The 18,518-nt window shown below is 35.8% G+C and overlaps 1 pseudogene; it reads right to left on the bottom strand.

The window, feature by feature from the left end:
* Window positions 1-831: 831 nt before the first annotated feature.
* On the bottom strand, window positions 832-17,881 carry LOC121394707 (annotated as a pseudogene).
* Window positions 17,882-18,518: the final 637 nt, after the last annotated feature.

Raw genomic sequence — 18,518 nt, 5'->3', positions numbered from 1 at the left:
GCTTGCCCAGATACATATTGTGAAGGTTGGAACTCAAATTGAATAAGACACTGGTTCACAAATCACCAACATGATTCAGGATCTCCGCTAATGCAAAGAGGTGGTGGAATACAGGGCTCACTTGTGGAAGCCAGAACCATAGGAGGGTGAGGTATTGACGCTGGATGATTTCCTGGAATGGAAGAAGCCGTAGACATGTGGGACAGAAGGGCATCAAGAACCTGTCCAATGCAGACCTGCTCAGCTTCATATGCCTCCATCTGACTTGCAATACCGCAGAAAGCTTTTTCCAAATCCGGTGGTGATTCCTCTGACTGGTCCATGGCCTGTGAATACTGTCAGGGCCTACCGGCTCAGATGTACAGTTTGGACCAAGGAGGAAGCCAAAAGGCTAACTGGATCCAAGCAGGGTATCTGAAGGGTTAAACAATGTTTGTGGTCATATCCAGGCAGAGGGTCAGTACAGGCAGCAGAGACTCGTAGTCAGGAGAAAAAGTTGAGGTCAAGATTAGGAATCAGTCCAATAATAGAAGAAATACACACCCAGGAACATACAAGACAGAACCTATTCACTGGCAGTGGCCTTTTGATATCTTTTAAAGTTTGAATTTGGCACCACAGCACTGCGTGTTGATGCTGGTGTTGCGTGCCTTGCATGATGACGTCACTGCACCCCATCGCAGCGTCTTCATTCCCTGGGTGCCACCATCTTGCATGCAACGCTGAAGAGGAGAGGAGTGCCAATGGGTGCTTCTCAAAATATACAGACTATAATAGAAATAAGGAATATGTTCACCTCTTGGTATTTAAGATCCCATTTGTAAATGTATATGTTTTTGTATGTTGATGATTTCTATTCTAATTTTTAGGTGAATTCCTAATTTGGGCTGGAAAACAACAATTATTATACCATTTATATTCCACCTATAACATGTTTATTTTTTCTAACACCATAGTATTTTTTATCTATACACATTTAAAATTATTGATAAAGCTATTTGATAAAATATTTCAATACAAAATTGCTGAACAATGTCATCAGTGTAATCTTAAATCTTTGATACAATGTTTGCTATGCAGAGAAGCTAGTTTTATTCATTAAGAAAAATATTTACCTTATAAAATATGTTTCACAGGATTCCATGAAAAATAAAGAAGATGATACAAATATTTGAGAAAATATACTTTATATTTGGTTAAGAGCATCACCTTCCCTGCGAGTTTCAGGAAAGCTTTGAATCTGCAGTCCCCAGTCACAAATATTCTGAATGTTTGGATCGATATCTGAGGACGTTGATTCTATAGAACTCAGTGATCCAGCTAAATAGCAAATGCCTTCAAATGCATAGCACTTTAGAGAGTTAAGTGGAAGACTATCAGTGTCTACATTAGCTTCCTCTATTTTTTCGAAGAGGAATTCTTTAAATATAGAAATATCTGGGCCAATCTTTAAAGACATCCTATAAAAACTTTGGATATTTGTTCTGAATTTTCTGTTCCTAGTTTTTTGCTTTCTCAGTATGGCCTAATTTATAAGGTGTCCTAGGTCAAATGCTTCAGTGTCTTCTTCTCCACCTTCCTCATCATCATGCTTGACAATATTTTCTCCTTTTTCTGAAAGCATAGTATTCTTCATTGCTACAAGTAGAATGAAACTGAGCACTGTAAAAAAAAGAGCAAAATTTACTATTCACGACTTAAATGTGTCTATTAAATTCAGATGTAATTGATTATTTTGTAGAAATAACATGAAATGTATTTATTCAAAGCCCAATTTACCTAAAATTAAAAATGAACAGACGCCTATTGCAATGAAAGCTTCTAAGTTCAGCCCTAGATACAAGAATATTCAGTTGTCTTTACAGACTTCTGCATTGCTGTCCATGCCACAGTCACAAACATGGATGGTCAGAATGTTTGTGCTGCTAAGAGGTGGGATCCCATTGTCATTTATTTCAATTGGCAAGTATAAATGCGAGCTTTTATGCAGATTAAATCCATCACTTAATGTAGAAATGGTAGCTGTGTCATCTGTAAAAAAATAGAAAAAATTAAAAATCACAGTTACTAAAGCTTTTAAAGGAGAAGGAAAGGTTAAAACTAAGTAAGCCTTATCAGAAAGGTCCATCTAAATATACCAGTAAACCCCCAAAGTAGTGCTGCTCTGAGTCCCCTGTCAAAAGAAACACTGCATTTCTTTCCTTCTATTGTGTACACATGGGCTTCTGTATCAGTTTTCCTGCCTTCATCTTAAACCTCATTGCCCTGGGCAAGAGCATGCTCAGTCTGCTCCTCTTCCCCACCCCCCTCCCTTTTCTACTGTAATCTGAGCCCAGAGCAGGGAGAGACTCAGGCAGGAAGTGATGTCACACCATGTTAATACTGCAGCTCCTATCCTAAACAAACAGAGAGTTTCTAGAGCTTTTTGCTCAGGTATGGTAAAACATTCTACAGAATAAATATAGCATTCTAGCTTGCACTATTGCAGCTAATCTATTGGCAATAAAATGCCTCTGTAGCTTTCCTTCTCCTTTAAAATGTAATCATTTACTTAAATATATGCTGGTATAGTTAATGTATCATCTTTTAAAAAGTATTTCCATGTTTGAACTGTCATACATAGTTTTGTTATGTGTGGTCTGAGTTCCTTCTTCCAAAATATGATTATGAAAAGAGTGGTAGTGATGGGCGAATTTATTCGCCAGGCGCGAATTCGAGGCGAATTTGCGCGTTTCGTCACCAGCGAATAAATTTGCTAAACGCCCGCGAAAATTTGCGGCAAAAATTCGCCGGCGTCAATTCTTTTTTTCGAAAAAATGGACGCCGGCGTCAAAAACGGGCGCCGGCATCAAAAACGAGATGCCGGCGCCGTTTCGCAAATTTTTCGCCGCGAAATTCGCGAATTTTCCGGCGAAGCAAAACGGCGCAAATTCGCCCATCACTAAAGAGTGGATCTTATTGGTAGTTGTGCCATTCAAGACATAAATGTTCAAATTTTCTTACTAAGTCTTCATGATTTGCAGACAAAATATTGGGAATTTGTTTAAAATAAAGACTAAAAGGTTACCTGTTAGGAAGAAACATTAAGATATCTTCAACCTGTTGAACTGAGCTCTAAGATCCAACCGAACAAAACAGTGTTTTGATAAATGGCAAAATATTGGCTCCTGGGAATTCTTCAGAATTCATCAGATTAATATTCACTAAAAATATTTTTGAAAAATCTTTTAAGAATTTTGTTCCTCCTTCCTTTAAAATTCCATATTTTATGGCCTTTCATTTTACTTATTGTCGCCCATATAAAAAAAAATTGTTGATAAAAACAGTGATCAAACAAAAGAATCATGATAATTAGTGATGGCCGAATTTATTCGTCAGGCATGGATTAGAGGCAAATTTCTGGATTCCACCATCGGCTAATGTTTTCGTGAAACTACAGCAAAAATTCACCATGGGAAAATTTGGTGCAAGAAAAAATTGTTGCTCGTCAAAAGTATAAAGAAAAATGATTTGGACGCCCATTGACTTTAATGCATTTGGACAAAAGAGTTACTTGTGTAAATTTTTTCAAGCGCATAAAAATTTCCACGTGTCAAAATTATTCAGACACCCATTGACTTCAATGCATTTCGCAAATTTCTCCAGAGTTTCGTGAATTTCTCGGCAAATCGGGACAGGTTCGCCCATCACTAATGATAATAAAAAAAAAGGTTTAGCAAATACAATAATGTATCTATTGAAAAACTATGTGCATTAAAAAGAAAATATAAACTTAAGATACATTTCACATTATGCTACATTTGTACATTAAGGAAAAAGTTGTTTTAAAGTTATTTGTATATTTTATATTGGAAGCAGTATTTGTCATTATATTCCCTGGTTTTTAATCAGTGTATCAGAATTCAGTGTTCCTTCAGATGTGTGATCAACTACTTAACTTTCAATAGTTAAGTCAGTCTCAATAGTCTGAATTATTGGTCAAGAGAAGATATACAGTACAGTCAAACAGACAAAAACTTTTACCTATAACTTAATGGAAAACTACTTAGAATTACATTTTCTTTCAATATGCAAAAATACTATGCATTAAGGTTTTGAGGAAAACCATTAAATTTGATGTCTCTGACAGTGAAGTTTGTAGTGTTTGCTGCTTCTGGTATCAAAGTAAAGGAAAATTGTTGTCCAACTGTTGCCTCATCTCTGTCTATTGCACTTATTGTCTGTATTGGCTAAACTTTAATATAAACAGATGAAAATGCTAAATTTGACACTATTTTAAAAATAACAAGACTAGTTATCCTTTGATATATATTTACTTTATTTACTTCCCGTTACCATAGACCATGTAACAGAACAGCAAAAAAGATAGAAGTGAGATTATAAATTTAGTAACAGGAAAACTTATACCAGCATAAGAAATTCAACCAGATCAATAAATATATCTACAATTAACTATAAAAAATGCAAACGATTAATATTTTTCATCATATTGGTTCCTACTGCATTTGTTTTCAACATTACAAGCAATAGCAGATATAGTGAGCAGATATATAATATATAATATCTAATTATGGTATTTCTTACAGGTGATGTAGGCTCAGTTGAAACATAAGATTAACAAAACTACATATTTTTTTCTATTGAAATAAATGGCATGCCATGTGCACTGTTTGCAGCAAATGTGTTTCCTGTATGCCACTTTCTTACCCTATATCAGTAGTTTTGACACTGTGGGGCCCATTTCCTAATAAAATTTAAATTTTCTTATCTACAAATTTCTAAAAATTCTTAATTTTCCTATTTTTTTTTTTAAAAAAAGCTCTAAAAATTAAAAATTCATTTTTTAAAACCACTAATACAAAACTTCACCAACTAAAAGTTGGCAATGTCCTATGGAATTCAATGGGAGCTGTGATCCTATTGAACCGTTTTAAATCAAGTCTGAGTTTTAGAGCTTTCCTGATTTTTTTCCCGCTAGGAATTAACCAAAAAATGCCAGGCGAAAAATCTCCTCTTCTTCGTGGTGACTAATCTCCCGATCTGCCTTCCGCCGGCTAAAATGTAAATCGCCTGGGGGCAGGCACATTAAATGGTTTGTTTTCCGAAGTCGCCCGTTATTGCCTCATGAGGAAACTTCAGGTGATTTCGGAAAACAAAGCTCTCCGTGTGCCTGGCCCCAGGCGATTTACATTTTAGCTGGTGGAAGGAAGGGGAAGGCAGATTAGTCGCCGCAAAGAAGAGGAGATTTTTCACCTGGCAACTAAACTCCATGAATCTGACAGTGTGGCCAGACCCATAATATGCCACTTAATATGATATAAACCAGTTGTTTGATATATTTAGCAAACTGCACTCTGCCCCACATATCTCCAAGCCGGAGAGGGCCCTGGCGGAAAGACTGGCGGCGGCAGCCAGGAAGGCCATTTTACATACCTGGCTGTCCCGTCTTCCTCCGCCAATCTCTTTGGTGCGACAAAAACTACACTACCTTTTCCACTTAGACTGGATAGAAACCCTAACAAACAAAGAAAAAAACACTGAACTGTTTTTTGACACCTGGATGTCTTATATAAACACCTTCACACCACTTACAAAATCACTCACTCTCCAAATTTTTCGAAACACCACATGGTACGAAAGGGAGCTGCTTTTGGGGACCGATCTTGTCTGTGAGGCGGATCACCTGTTGCGGTCCGTGGGTAATCCACAACAATCACCTACGACGGGAACCCCCAGGAGTCATCATCTTAACCAGCTGTTTACTTCCACTCTATCACGATCATAATCCTCTAACGCTCTAAGTCTAACCCATTGTCTACAGACAGTAAAATCGTGAGTAACTTTCAATGTCTACAATTAGGGGTATGCCTACCCGATTTCTTTTTCTGTGCTCACTTGACACTATTCTAGCTTAATTTTGTCAACCCTGCTTTATTATATTTGAATCTGTACTTGACATTGTTTATTTACCTTTTTTTTTTCATTCCCTTTTTCTTTCCTTTTTGTTTATTGTAAAATTTCTTTGTGCATATTGAAAACAAATAAAAACATTTGTGAAAAAAAAAAACAGTTGTTTGAATATTGACTTTGGCTGCAAAGTTAGTTTTCTTTTAATAAACTGCATTGCTCAATTGCCTGAACCATTCACAGATTGCTATTATTAATAAAATGTATTTTTAGAGTGTCAACATATTGCACAGTGCTGTAAAATAAATGTTTTTATACAAAGGAATCACATTAATTACATACATGGAACATACAGAGCTACATAAATAATGATCAGTGCCGGTACAAAGGGTTGTCCCTGTGAAAAAGATCTTAAAATCTAAAGGTGAAGGGAATGATAAACAAGGTGTGGATATGTAAAAGATCAGAAATAAGCAGGTGAGAGATGTAGCATATGGTATTGCATTTGGTAGCTAAACAGAGTGAGAGTAGACTTCTATAAACAAACTTGCTTTGTTTGTTTCTTGAGTCCCACTTGCAACAAAATCCAACAATATTTGTTTCTCTTCAGAACCCTGTTTCAACCTGCCAATTTCCCAGATGTGCTTTCTCCAGGGTGCCTTGTATCCAGCTAATTAGTACTAAACTTCAGATTGCTAATTTATTTTGCAAAAAATATATTTAGAATTTCTTTTGTGGTTAAAAAACAGACAATTACCAGGTGTATTAGAAATTCTATTTTTCATTTAGAATACAGCTGAAAGAACTGAACTAAATCTATAGATTGAAATGTTGAAATGCGGCTGTTTTAAAAATTTTAATTCTTAAAAATTAGTTTTTAATTTAAGAAAAAGACATTATTACTTTGGTTATAACTATATGAAACAGTGTAGAAATGTGCCCTCCAAAAGAACATCATGTTAAGTACATATTTTTCATTTAAAAGGAACTGTATTTTTTGCTTTTAAAATTCAGGGATTTGAGTATTTTTAAAGTTGATTTTATAAAACATACATATGCATTCTAATCATGAAGAAATATACAAAAGGTATCCCTTATTCTTAAATTGGTGGAGATGTAACCAGAGATGAGTGAATGCTTCATAATTTGTTTTATTAAAATTCATTATATCAACGGAAAATGTCAGACCCCATTTCTAGGGGATGCAAAATAGTGATCCTTGGAACCCCCTCTGTGCCTTGTCCCAAATATGGTGCAAGGTCAGATCTTAACTCTGTCAGGTGAAAAGGAACCGAGAAATGCTTTCAGAGCAGTGTTTCAGGATATCATATATAACTTTTGACAAATTACAGCACAGTCTAAAATGGTTTGAAATTAATGGAGAACAGCAGAACTTCCTAACTTTTTTTTCATATGTACTGATAATAATGTTTGTCTCCCATCCCATGTCTAAAACCTCCCGAATTGTTTGTCATATCTATTGATCATTCAAAAGTAATTACCTAGTAAATAAGGGTGGATGGTGTGAGTCCTATATCAATTCTTTGCTAAACTTTACTGAACACTGTACATCAAGGGATTTATTTACTAAATCTGACCATTTCGGTCTTTTCAGGCAAAAATCTGAAAAAATTGGGCTTTTCAGGAAAAAAATCTGAAAAAATGTCCATTTCGTGTTTTTGCTCAGGTTTTTACCCAAACCGATTAAATCAAGTTTTTTAATAATAAACAAGGTAACATCAGGTATGGGAGTTAGATTGTGGTTTTTTATTTAAATAATGAGATACATTTGGATTTTAGTTAATAACCATCCCCGCATAGGGTTTCTCTGAATTTAATGCCTAAATTTTTTGGTAGGGCCAGATGCCCATCAGAATACATTTTTGCCCCATAAGAAGAAGTATCCTTAGTAACTCTAGCCAAATTATTAACGTTATGACTTTTTAAAACAATCAAACATCACCTTTAATTGATATCAGCTAAAAAAAATGTTTCCAGAGCAATGTAATACACCAGTATTACTGATGGGTATTTGAAAGCATTCACATTAAATATGCCACAGTATTTTATGTGGTTTCCAGATTATTTTGCTTCAAAGCCCCATTTCAAATCCATCATTTGAGCAGAGTCCCTCCTCTTAATTAACAGTGATACAGCTCATGAGCAACATGTTGCTCTACAAACCCTTGGATGTTGCTCCCAGTAGCCTCAAAGCACATGCTTATTTTAAGCATTCCAGGCTTGGAGACAAGATTTGGCTGCATAAAAACCAGATGCACTGCCAAACAGAGCCTCAATGTAAGTTGACTGTCGACATAGGGGCTAATAAATGGCCAATCACATCCCTTATCTGACACCCCAGTTACATTTTTGATGCTAGTCTTGCTCCCCAACTCCTATTTCTTTTGAATGTTGCTCATGGGTTCTATAGGTTGGGGATCCCTGCTATATATAGGTATTTGTAAAAGTTGTTGTATCAGCCAGTCTTCTGTAGTTTCAATAATATATAGAACAGCAAATACATTTTAACTAAAATTTTGACCTTCAAACTTTTAAGTAACAAGGAGAACAAAATACATATTTTGCTCAAATTTCAATCTTACTGACCTTCAGACAGGCCCCAAATCAATAGCCCTTAAGTTTGGGAACCACTGGTTTATACATACAACATAAATTATTAAATCTATATAAAATAAAATCACTGTGTTACTCCCATCTCTTTTGGATGTCAATAAGTTTGATGTTAAAAGGATAACAAGAACTGGTTGAGCTTTTAGAAGATTTCTGCAGCTGTATTATTGATTGGATCACAAACTAATTGCCCTGAATTGTGTCATTTCAGGACTCATTAAACTGGAAGCTTTGGAAAGAAAATTTAAAAATCAACATCTTTCCGAGAAACTAGCAACAAAATAAATTGTCTTTTAAAAGTAAAGCAGAATACATTTTCATTTGGTTAAAAAAAAATAACAGATAGGTCTTCCATTAGTGTGTGCTTTGCTTAAATTACTGAATAAAGCATTTGAATGTCCTTAAGCCTTCTATTTACTTGCATTAATGGGAGTTCTTTAGCAGGCATAATTTCTAAGCGCATCATGCATTGGATTGAGCTTAAGTTGGCATTCATTTAAAATATACAAGTGCACTGTTTCAGCTGAATCATATTCCTTCTCATTACTTTATTAAGTTTGATGGTGTTGTTTTCTGTCCTGAAGAAGATTGTTTGACAATGAGGCAAACAATTACAATTTTCTCCTGCTAAGACCTACTTAACACAAGGTACAAATCACATGCCATATATTTTTGCAATTTAGAAATTCTTACCTTATGGCATGGTTTACACAGGCTCAAATTTACTGTGCCATATATAAACATTCAAAGGTCCAGTATCAATTTTTTTTAACGCTAATAAATTTGAATATACAGTACGCACTCAAGTGAGAGTTTTTTTTAGAGAACATGTAAAAGTCTAATATTCAATCGAATAGTCCTGAGTATTTTTCCCTCTTAAAAAAACTTGAATGTCAGGAAGCCAATTAACATATTCAAATGGTTCAATGGACCTATGCTATTGACTTGTAAATTAACTTGGCAGGTGATAGGTGGCAAAATTAGAATTAGAACTGTTTCCATGGTCGAGGTGTAATAAATCTTACTTTCGAATTTACTGTACATTCGAAACAAAATTTACTATTTGACCCTTAATAAATAAGCCCCTTAGCCAGCATCACTTTGCCAAAGAATTTCATGAAAAATTTACGTGCAGTAATTCAATGTCAGTAAAATTTAAATAATGTAGGATTACAATATAACTAACTGAACTATGTGAGTTGAAATCCGAACCACCTATTTAACTTCTTTTATTTAAATTCACTATAATATCATATTTATAAAAGGTCAAATGTTGCTTAAATAGGCAAACAATTGTTAGAAACGGGAAGAAAAAATGCTCTGTTTGTTAGGGAGAAGCATGTGAAACCACATGGTCATTTTCCTTTTTGATGGTTTATGGTGAATGCTCTCTATTTAACTATGTATTTGGGTACCAGTGCATTTCTACGGACCTAATACGTATTTTTCCATTCCAATGATCCAAGGACAAATAAAATAAAAGACCCTAAAATTCATTATGGTCTTTACAAAAAACTCTATGGTTCTTGCAGTATTTATTTTGTTAAAATAAAATCTACTTTCAATCATAAGTAAATGCACATATATAGAAGTTATAACTCTTTTATAGAAGTCATTTGATCACAGAAAAATCATAAAAAATTACTGTATTTCTTACCTCTCCTGGTTTGGACTATTCACAAACATAAATGTGATAGTCTTCTGACAATTGTCATTAACATCAATAATGCGAATATAAACTGGAACTTCAGATACATGAGCTGGATTTGCTAAAGACAATGGAAATCATAATACCAACATTACATCACTGTTATTTTAGAAATATGCTGAAATTTATATTGATAAGTTAACTGAGAAATTACCTTGATTTATAAAGAAAAAAAAATCAATATCAAAATTGTTCCCTTGATAATCCTATTTATATCTTTGTGAGACTAGGCCTTCTTTTAAGTATAGTAACTTAAATAACTGGATACAGATCCTTACTCACTTGCCTCTGCTGCTGTAAATGTTATATTGTGCCTCGTCTCTGTTCAAAGGCTTAGTTATGTCCCTGTGTAACCAAATCTAATTAAATCTAACAGTAGTAAACTTATAAAATGTGAGCATGTAGATATCTGATCTTGCACTTCTGCATTAGTACTGATTAATCAAAGAAAGATTATCTTAGCTCTGTTTTTAGTTGGAACAATGTTGAGTGCAATGTTGAAAACCTGTGGAGCACTTATTCACAAGGGCATTTGTTTGGTAAAGAATTTATTTAGAGTAGACACCAAGGCAGATTTACCATCTTTTAAATTTGAGGGGGAATTTTTTTCCCCAACTGTGAAAATTTTAATATGTTATAATATTAATATGTGTCATCAAACTATCAGGAACTTTATAATTTTGCTAAATAAAAAATTCTGACCTATTTCTGAAATAATTTACCCTCTCAGCATATTTTTCTCTTTATTCTCTCTTCATGCAGGAGTAAGGAGTCTGAATTTGAATGAAAGTTAAATCTATATCCTTTAGTTGGTGGCTTCTTTTGGCTGGAAGATTTATTGGAGCACACTCTTTTAATATTGCCACAAATCTTGTCTTTCTACAAGCAGCATTTGTACCAAAGTCAGTTATTTTGTTAGATATTCTTTGTACTGGAGCATGTTGTTTGCCCCCCAAATATATATACGACTTGAAAATAAACAGAATAATTCTTCAGAAACAATTCCCATTGATTTCTGTAGAAACTTTACAAGTTTTTTCATGTGCATTTTTGTGGTTTTTTTTTAATATCATATTTTCATTAATAAAAGATCATAATTGTATTCAGGATGGCATTCTTTGGCTGTGTTTTTTCATTCACTTTTGAAAACCCTGCCTCTTAGGGCCATTTACTATGACAAAGGCAGTGGACGTCCTCCCTTCAGCCCCCTTACTTGTTCCCTAACTTGCACATTAGGGAGCAGAAGATTCAGGCCACAAGAGGACCCTGTCCTTATCTCCTGCCCTATGGAAGGCAGGATTGGCCTGCACCCCCTGATGCTACCGTCTGCATGGCGCAAGGTGTAGATCACACAAGACTATGGAAAGTACCCTTTGTCCCTTTGTATTATTAAATTACCCCCTGTAAGGACTCACCCTGGTGGTCTAGTGGGTAGCGGGGTCCACCGCTGCTCCTTCAGCGAAGACGCCCACTGCTCCTTCCTCTTCTGTGTACAGTTCCTCTATGGCACGCGCGCCGGTGCTCTTCTTGGGTTATTCGCCGAAGTGAGGACGTCACGCGCAATGGCGCAAGATTCAAAAAGTATTTAAAGGGGCTTTAGCAATTACACATTGCCCATTGTTAGGTTCTATTTTGTAAAGTTCCTAGGTGCCTTGTATTCTTTGTGATGATCTGTGTATTGATCCTTGCTTGCCTGACTACTCTGATGTCTCCAAACCTGATCCTAGCCTGCCTGAGACTATTCTGATCCTCTCCAATCCAGAGCTTTGCCTGTCCAATGACTATTCTATATTCTCCTATCCTGATTCCGGCCTGTCTGATGATTTTCTGCTTGTACTGGCCCAGCCTGCCTGTTCCTGGTGGTGTTCTTCCTTCCAGTATCCTGGTGAGCCGATTGTGCCCTTTGCCCATCCAGAACTGTTAGCTTTCAATTAAGACTTGGCGGGATCCGATTAGCCGAGGGCTCCTCTCGAGGTTAAAGGCGGTGGTTATAGGCAGAAGTGAGAGCCTATAACCAGGGAGCTTAGCTTGGGTTCTGGATATAGGGTGCCGAACGTGACAGTACAACGGGCCCATGAGACGGAAGAAAATGGAAGAAGCTCCTGCTATTCTGCAAACCACTGAACTGCTGTACTCGACCCTCCTCCAGCGTCTACATGAACAAGACGGGAAGCAGAATTATATTATTCAAGGTTTGCGGTCTCTTTCTGAGAGGTTGGATGCAGCTCAGCAATCCTCTTCTGAGATTCCTGAGGGGTCTCTCCCCATCTACTCCGGGTAATAGAGGTTTTTCCCATGACCCAAAAATCCCCTTCCCTGATAAGTTTAGTGGGGATGGGAGTAAAATTTTTGTTTTTCAAGAGGCATGTAAGTTATACCTCAGTTTTTTCCCTCACAACTTCCCTACTGGTGAGGATGAAGTAAGGTTCGTTATGACCATACTACAAGGTGACCCACAAGTTTGGGCACTAAGATTACCCCCCTCTGACCCTGCCCGTCTATCCCTAGAAGCATTTTTTGCTACCATGGCCATGTTATATGATGACCTGGATCGTGCTAGCTCTGTCGATTCCACTATTTGTAAACTCTGTCAAGGGAAAAGAGTTATTGAGGAGTATTGTACAGAACTCCGCCGCTGGTCAGTTGAGTTGGGGTGGAATGATACAGCTCTTCATAGTCAAATTCCGGGTGGGTCTTTCTAGCTCTGTCAAAAACAGCCTGGTTAATTACGGGGCATTTCCTTAAAAATTGTGGGTAGAGAGATTTCCTCTCCCCAATTTGCCTCAAAAAACTTAGTACCTGTAGTTTTGTCCTGGCCTGGGGGTTCAGTTAAAGTCTCGGCCTTGGTGGATTTTGGGGCTAGGGGAAATTTTTTAGATAGTGATGGGCAAATTTATTCGCCAGGCACGAATTCACAGCGAATTTCCACGTTTCACCGCCGGCGAATGCATTTCGTCAATTCCGACACCGGCGACAATTCTAGGTGCCCATTGACTTTAATGGGCGTCAGAACTATCGCCAGCGTCAGAATTGTTGACCAGCGTCAGAATTGTCTCCTGCATAGGAATTGTCACTGGCGTCAAAATTAGGTTGCACTTTTCAAATTTTTCGCAGTTTTGCGGGAAATTCGCAATTTTTTTGGTGCAGCGACACGGGAGAAATTTGCCCATCACTAGGGGGCACATTTACTAAGCTCAAGTGAAGGATTCGAATATAAAAAACTTCGAATTTTGAAGAATTCCGAAGGTTTTTTCGACCATCGAATGGGCTACTTCGACCTTCGACTTCACTTCAATTCGAATGATTCGAAGTAAAAATCGTTTGACTATTCGACCATTTGATAGTTGAAGTACTGTCTCTTTAAAAAAAACTTTGACTACATACTTCATCACTTTAAACCTACAGAGCTACAATGTTAGCCTATGGGGACCTTCCCCATGAGTTTTCTAAGATAAAAGAAAAATCGTTTGATCGATGGATTAAAATCCATCGAATCATTCGATTCAAAGGATTTAATCGTTCGACCGAACGGTTTTTACTTTGATCGATCGAACGATTTTCGATATTTGAAGATGAAGGATTTTACTTAGAGGGTCGGATCTCGAGGTTTAATTAACCCTCGATATTCGACCCTTAGTAGATGTGCCCCTAGTTGTGCATACTGTACTGGTGTTTCATAAAACCTTCTTTAATGCTCTTTTCAGAGTAGTAGTTTCCTGGGTTGTTTCCTGTGAATATCTGCACCATCTCTTTTTTCACCAAGATATATATGAAAGTCATTTTCCGATTGAATCTTTGTGGAAGAATTAGTGCTTGTTTGTAAAAAGATTATAGATTAGGTTTATTCCCTTTTTTAATTAGTGCGTTTAACTCTTATTTCATAGGGGACCATAGGGAAATGTATTTCATATGCTGGAAAAGTCTGATGCTCAAGTATGTGTAGAATTAATTATTTGTTTTGAATTTTGTATTTGCAGTGTAGATTGTTGAAGGATGAAAGGTTACAGTCTTGAATTATTTCTGAAAAGTTTGTCATGCCTTTGCTTGCCAAATTCATAGTTTGGAAATCTAGAATTGGCAGGTCCAGTGTTAAAAGGTTTTTATTTTCCTCACCCACTCCTAGACCTTGTGGTGGATAGTCCAAGAATACTATGGTATTTTGATATTTTGGGGGGTTCTCTGTTGACTTGAGAGTTAAAGATCATGGGGCCCTCATTTATAATCTATGTATACCCAGTATTTGCTAAGTTTCAATAGATGTTTTGTCTAGTAGGGTAGCTTGATAGATAGAAATAACTTGGGAAAGTCAAGGCCAGAATTTCGTGAGAGGATATACTGTAGATAGTTGTGAGGGGTATACTGGCTTTGAGTTTTGTCAGATAAATGTAATTCATATTTCTTTTATCTATGAGAAAAAAACATGGAATATTTAATGGTAAAGTTTTTAGTTTTATTAGCATTTTTGGAAGGGTCAGCATCCAGACAGGATGAAAATACTATTTTCCATTACTGGATTTCAGATTTGACCCGTTGAGGTAGTGGTATTTACAATTACAATTACAATGTTTTATTTTGAATAATCGTGTGACATTTCTATTAACATGCTGGAAATACATTATACAACTATATTTACTTCACTATGACAACAGTTGATATGTATGATTTGTAAAATGTCAATAAAAATTGTAGCTATAAAACATTTTTATAGAGTTGTTGGGGGAAGGCTGTGCACCCATATTTTATATAGCTACCTACAATATTGCATTATCTTCTTGATTACTAAACAAAAGAACCAATAGTATACCTGACTGGAGTGTTGATATTATCAGGGTCTTTTGCAGTCACAGATCCAATATGCAAACCAGCAGAAGCAGTTTCAAGAATATCCATCAAATATTCCTTGAGAACAAAGACTGGAGGCTCGTCAATATCTTCAACATGGATCTTTACTGTTGGAGTATCTTCAAATAAGCCATGTTTCAGAAGCCTTTCATCAATGTGTTTATGTATAGCATTCACACATATTCTGTATGTCTTTTTACTTTCAGAATCAAGAGCCTAAATAGTTTTAAAACAAGACTTGTTATCTCTCTGTTATGAATTAAGAGATGCAATTGCTTCTGAAACCAATAAAGTCAGTTATGCCAAATAATTCCCTTGCTTTATTGTTAGTGAAACTTATTTATGGACAGTTTTTAGGTAGAAAGAACAAAACTGAAATGCTATATAATAAACAATTATTCCTTTTGGTATTTAAGATCTTATATGAGAATGCTTCAAATTCTTTTAACCAAAATGCATAAATATAACTGATTCTCATGCATTCCTATGAATGTGCATGAATATTGTTAGCCTATAACTAATTACTATTACAAATATTATTTGTTTAGGGTGCTGACCTATACATATATTGCTGATAATGAAAACCAAATTCAGTATAGACTTTTAGTTTTTTTGTTCAATGAATTTTTAAAGAGCTCTCCAAAAATGATACTCCTCCAGTAATTTATTGAATAGTGGTGTGGGGCATAAGGGCTTCCATATTTTGCATGGCTACAGAAAGTTTCCTAAATTGTGTGGAAAACATGGGGGTTATTCTAGAAAATTCAGCATTGAATGGTTTAATTTAAATACAATTAGTTTGCAATAGATGCATCTTAACAGCTTTGGTGACCAAGTCTGATCTTCTCGTATAGGTAAATCTAAAAAAATAAAATTCTAAAAACAACTGTACTTGCTGAGTAATCAATGAAGACGTTTCACTACTCATACGAGCATTATCCAATGTGTCAGTTGCATGACACATTGGATAATCCTATCACAGCAACTACACAGAATCAACACCTCTGTGAATTTCTTCAGATGTCACCTCTTTGAAGTCTTACAATGTGCCATTGTGATTGGATTAGTGGAAGAGTTTATATATCGAGAATTTCCCACACCAGTCAGTTGAACTGAAGAAGCTGCTCGGATGAGTAGTGAAATGTCTTCATTGATTACTCAGCAAGTCCAGTTGTTTTTAGATTTACCTATACGAGATATACCATGACCTGGATGAATGAAAATCTTCATAGTCAAGTCTGATCTTCATTTAACATAGTTTGAATAAAGCTAAATATTACTTTATGCTAATCTACTAAGTTACAATGATCAGCAAGACTAGATTTTCAAGCATACTGTTATGTTTGTCCAAGAAGGTTTAAAGAAGCCATCTTACTCAGAAAAACAGTTAGAGGAAAGTAGAAGGTTGTTGCACTATATTATTTTTGTGGGAGGCTTATAGTTAAAAAGTAATACGTTTTTATCTACAATCAGCTTTGTATGAATATATGGTGCTGCCTGGGGCACCTGCTCTCCTACCCAGCAGACACTTGCACAAATGTATGGTTCAGGTAGTACAGGTCACTACACATGTCCCTATCAGATAAGAGTGGGGTCACCCTCTTCCTCCAGTTCCATTATTGGATTGTGAGGCAGGCTGAGCAGACCAAAAAAAGGATAAACACACTTTTTTCTTATAGGCACTTTTTGGGCCCTCTTTCCCCTGTCACCTCAGACATGGCCCTATACAGAAAATATAGACCACAATACAGAAAAAAAGTAAAAAAGAAAGTAATCTATTTTCTAGTCTGCATGTAAAACGAGTATCCATTAAAGGAGAAGGAAAGCTACGGAGGCATTTTATTGCCAATATATTATCTGCAATAGTGCAAGCTAGAATGCTATATTTATTAGAATGTTTTACGATACCTGAGTAAAAACCTCTAGAAGCTCTCTGTTTGTTTAGGAAGCAGCTGCAGTATGACATCACTTCCTGCCTGATTCTCTCCTGCTCACTTATAGCTCTGGGCTCAGATTACAGCAGAGAAGGGAGGGGGGAAGAGGAGCAAACTGAGCATGCTCACGCCCGGGGCAAGGAGGTTTAAGATGAAGGCAGGAGGTCTGATACAGAAGCCCATGTGTACACAATAGAAGGAAAGAAATACAGTGTTTCTTTTGACAGAGGAACTACTTTGAGGGTTTACTGGTGTATTTATATAGAACTTTCTGATAAAGTTTACTCAGTTTTAACCTTTCCTTCTCCTTTAAGAAAGTTTTGATTCCATGTTACTGTACAGTATGAATACAATATAACAGCAGAATCTAGCATAGTGTTTTTAGTCATCCAGTACTAAGTACTGAGGTCTGCAGGCATTGAAGAAATGATTGTACACCCTTGGGGTAACTTATTAAAGATTTCACTATTTGGTGTTAATGAAAGAGCTGTGGGTTGTCCCTTTCCAACAGGTAATCACCAATGTGTTTCTAAGACCAAGGTAAAGAGAGTGCCAGAAGTCTGTTTCTCAAATTTGGGAACCATTATTGTAATGCAAAATGACCAATCTATAAAATATGCATATAATGTATACATAATATGATTATTTCATGTTCTGGAAATACATAGAAGGCAAACCTTCTTTAATTTGAGAATACCTTCTTGGGTTACGTTTTCAGTTACTATATCAAACATGCTGAAGTCACCCTTTTCTTTAATCTTATATATCATTTCTGCATTCTTTCCAGTGTCACGATCATCCGCCATGACAGCAACAACAATTTCTCCAACTGAAGATGTTTCTAAAATGACATATCATATATTTCTGTAAATAAAAAAAAAATGGAAACAGTTGTCATGGTTTATTCTGTAACAAATATATAACTGGCTTTACAGTGATTGGTATAACTGAACCCTTTGTTAATTCAATTTGAGACCTATTTAAAAAGTGTGTTAAGGTAAGTAAAAAACCTGGTTGTCAGCTATTGCAAAGTTTTTTTTATATTGATTAAACATTGTATTCAGGTAAAATTCTTTTTTTTTTTCATAAATATATAAGCAAGGTTGTTTTTTTCTATTTTTTCCATCTATTTCTATTTTTAAATACCTATAAAATTCTACCAGTTTTCAAGTTTGTACAGATCTCTATAAGCAAACTGTTTTCAGGGCCAGAAAAAACATTGAGCCAGAATCAATTCAATGAGAAAAAGGTTTATCATATGAAAAGTCATGGATGGAATTCAATTCGAGAAGCCATTCAATTCAGAAAAAATATGTATCTCATGTTTATCATGTGAAAAGTCTATGGAAAAACTAGAACTGAATTTGGAGAAAAGTTTTTCTCCTCGAATTGAATCTCGTCAATGAGTTTTCATTTGATAAACCGCAAGATAACTTTTTCTCACTGAATTGAATCTGGCCCAGTGTGAGCCAAATTCAGTTCCTGTTTTCTCCCAT

The sequence above is a fragment of the Xenopus laevis genome, chromosome 6L, assembly GCF_017654675.1.
Source record: "Xenopus laevis strain J_2021 chromosome 6L, Xenopus_laevis_v10.1, whole genome shotgun sequence".
NCBI classification, from domain to species: domain Eukaryota; kingdom Metazoa; phylum Chordata; class Amphibia; order Anura; family Pipidae; genus Xenopus; species Xenopus laevis.
Note: the sequence above shows the minus strand (reverse complement) of the source record. Positions and strands in the feature narration are given on the sequence as shown.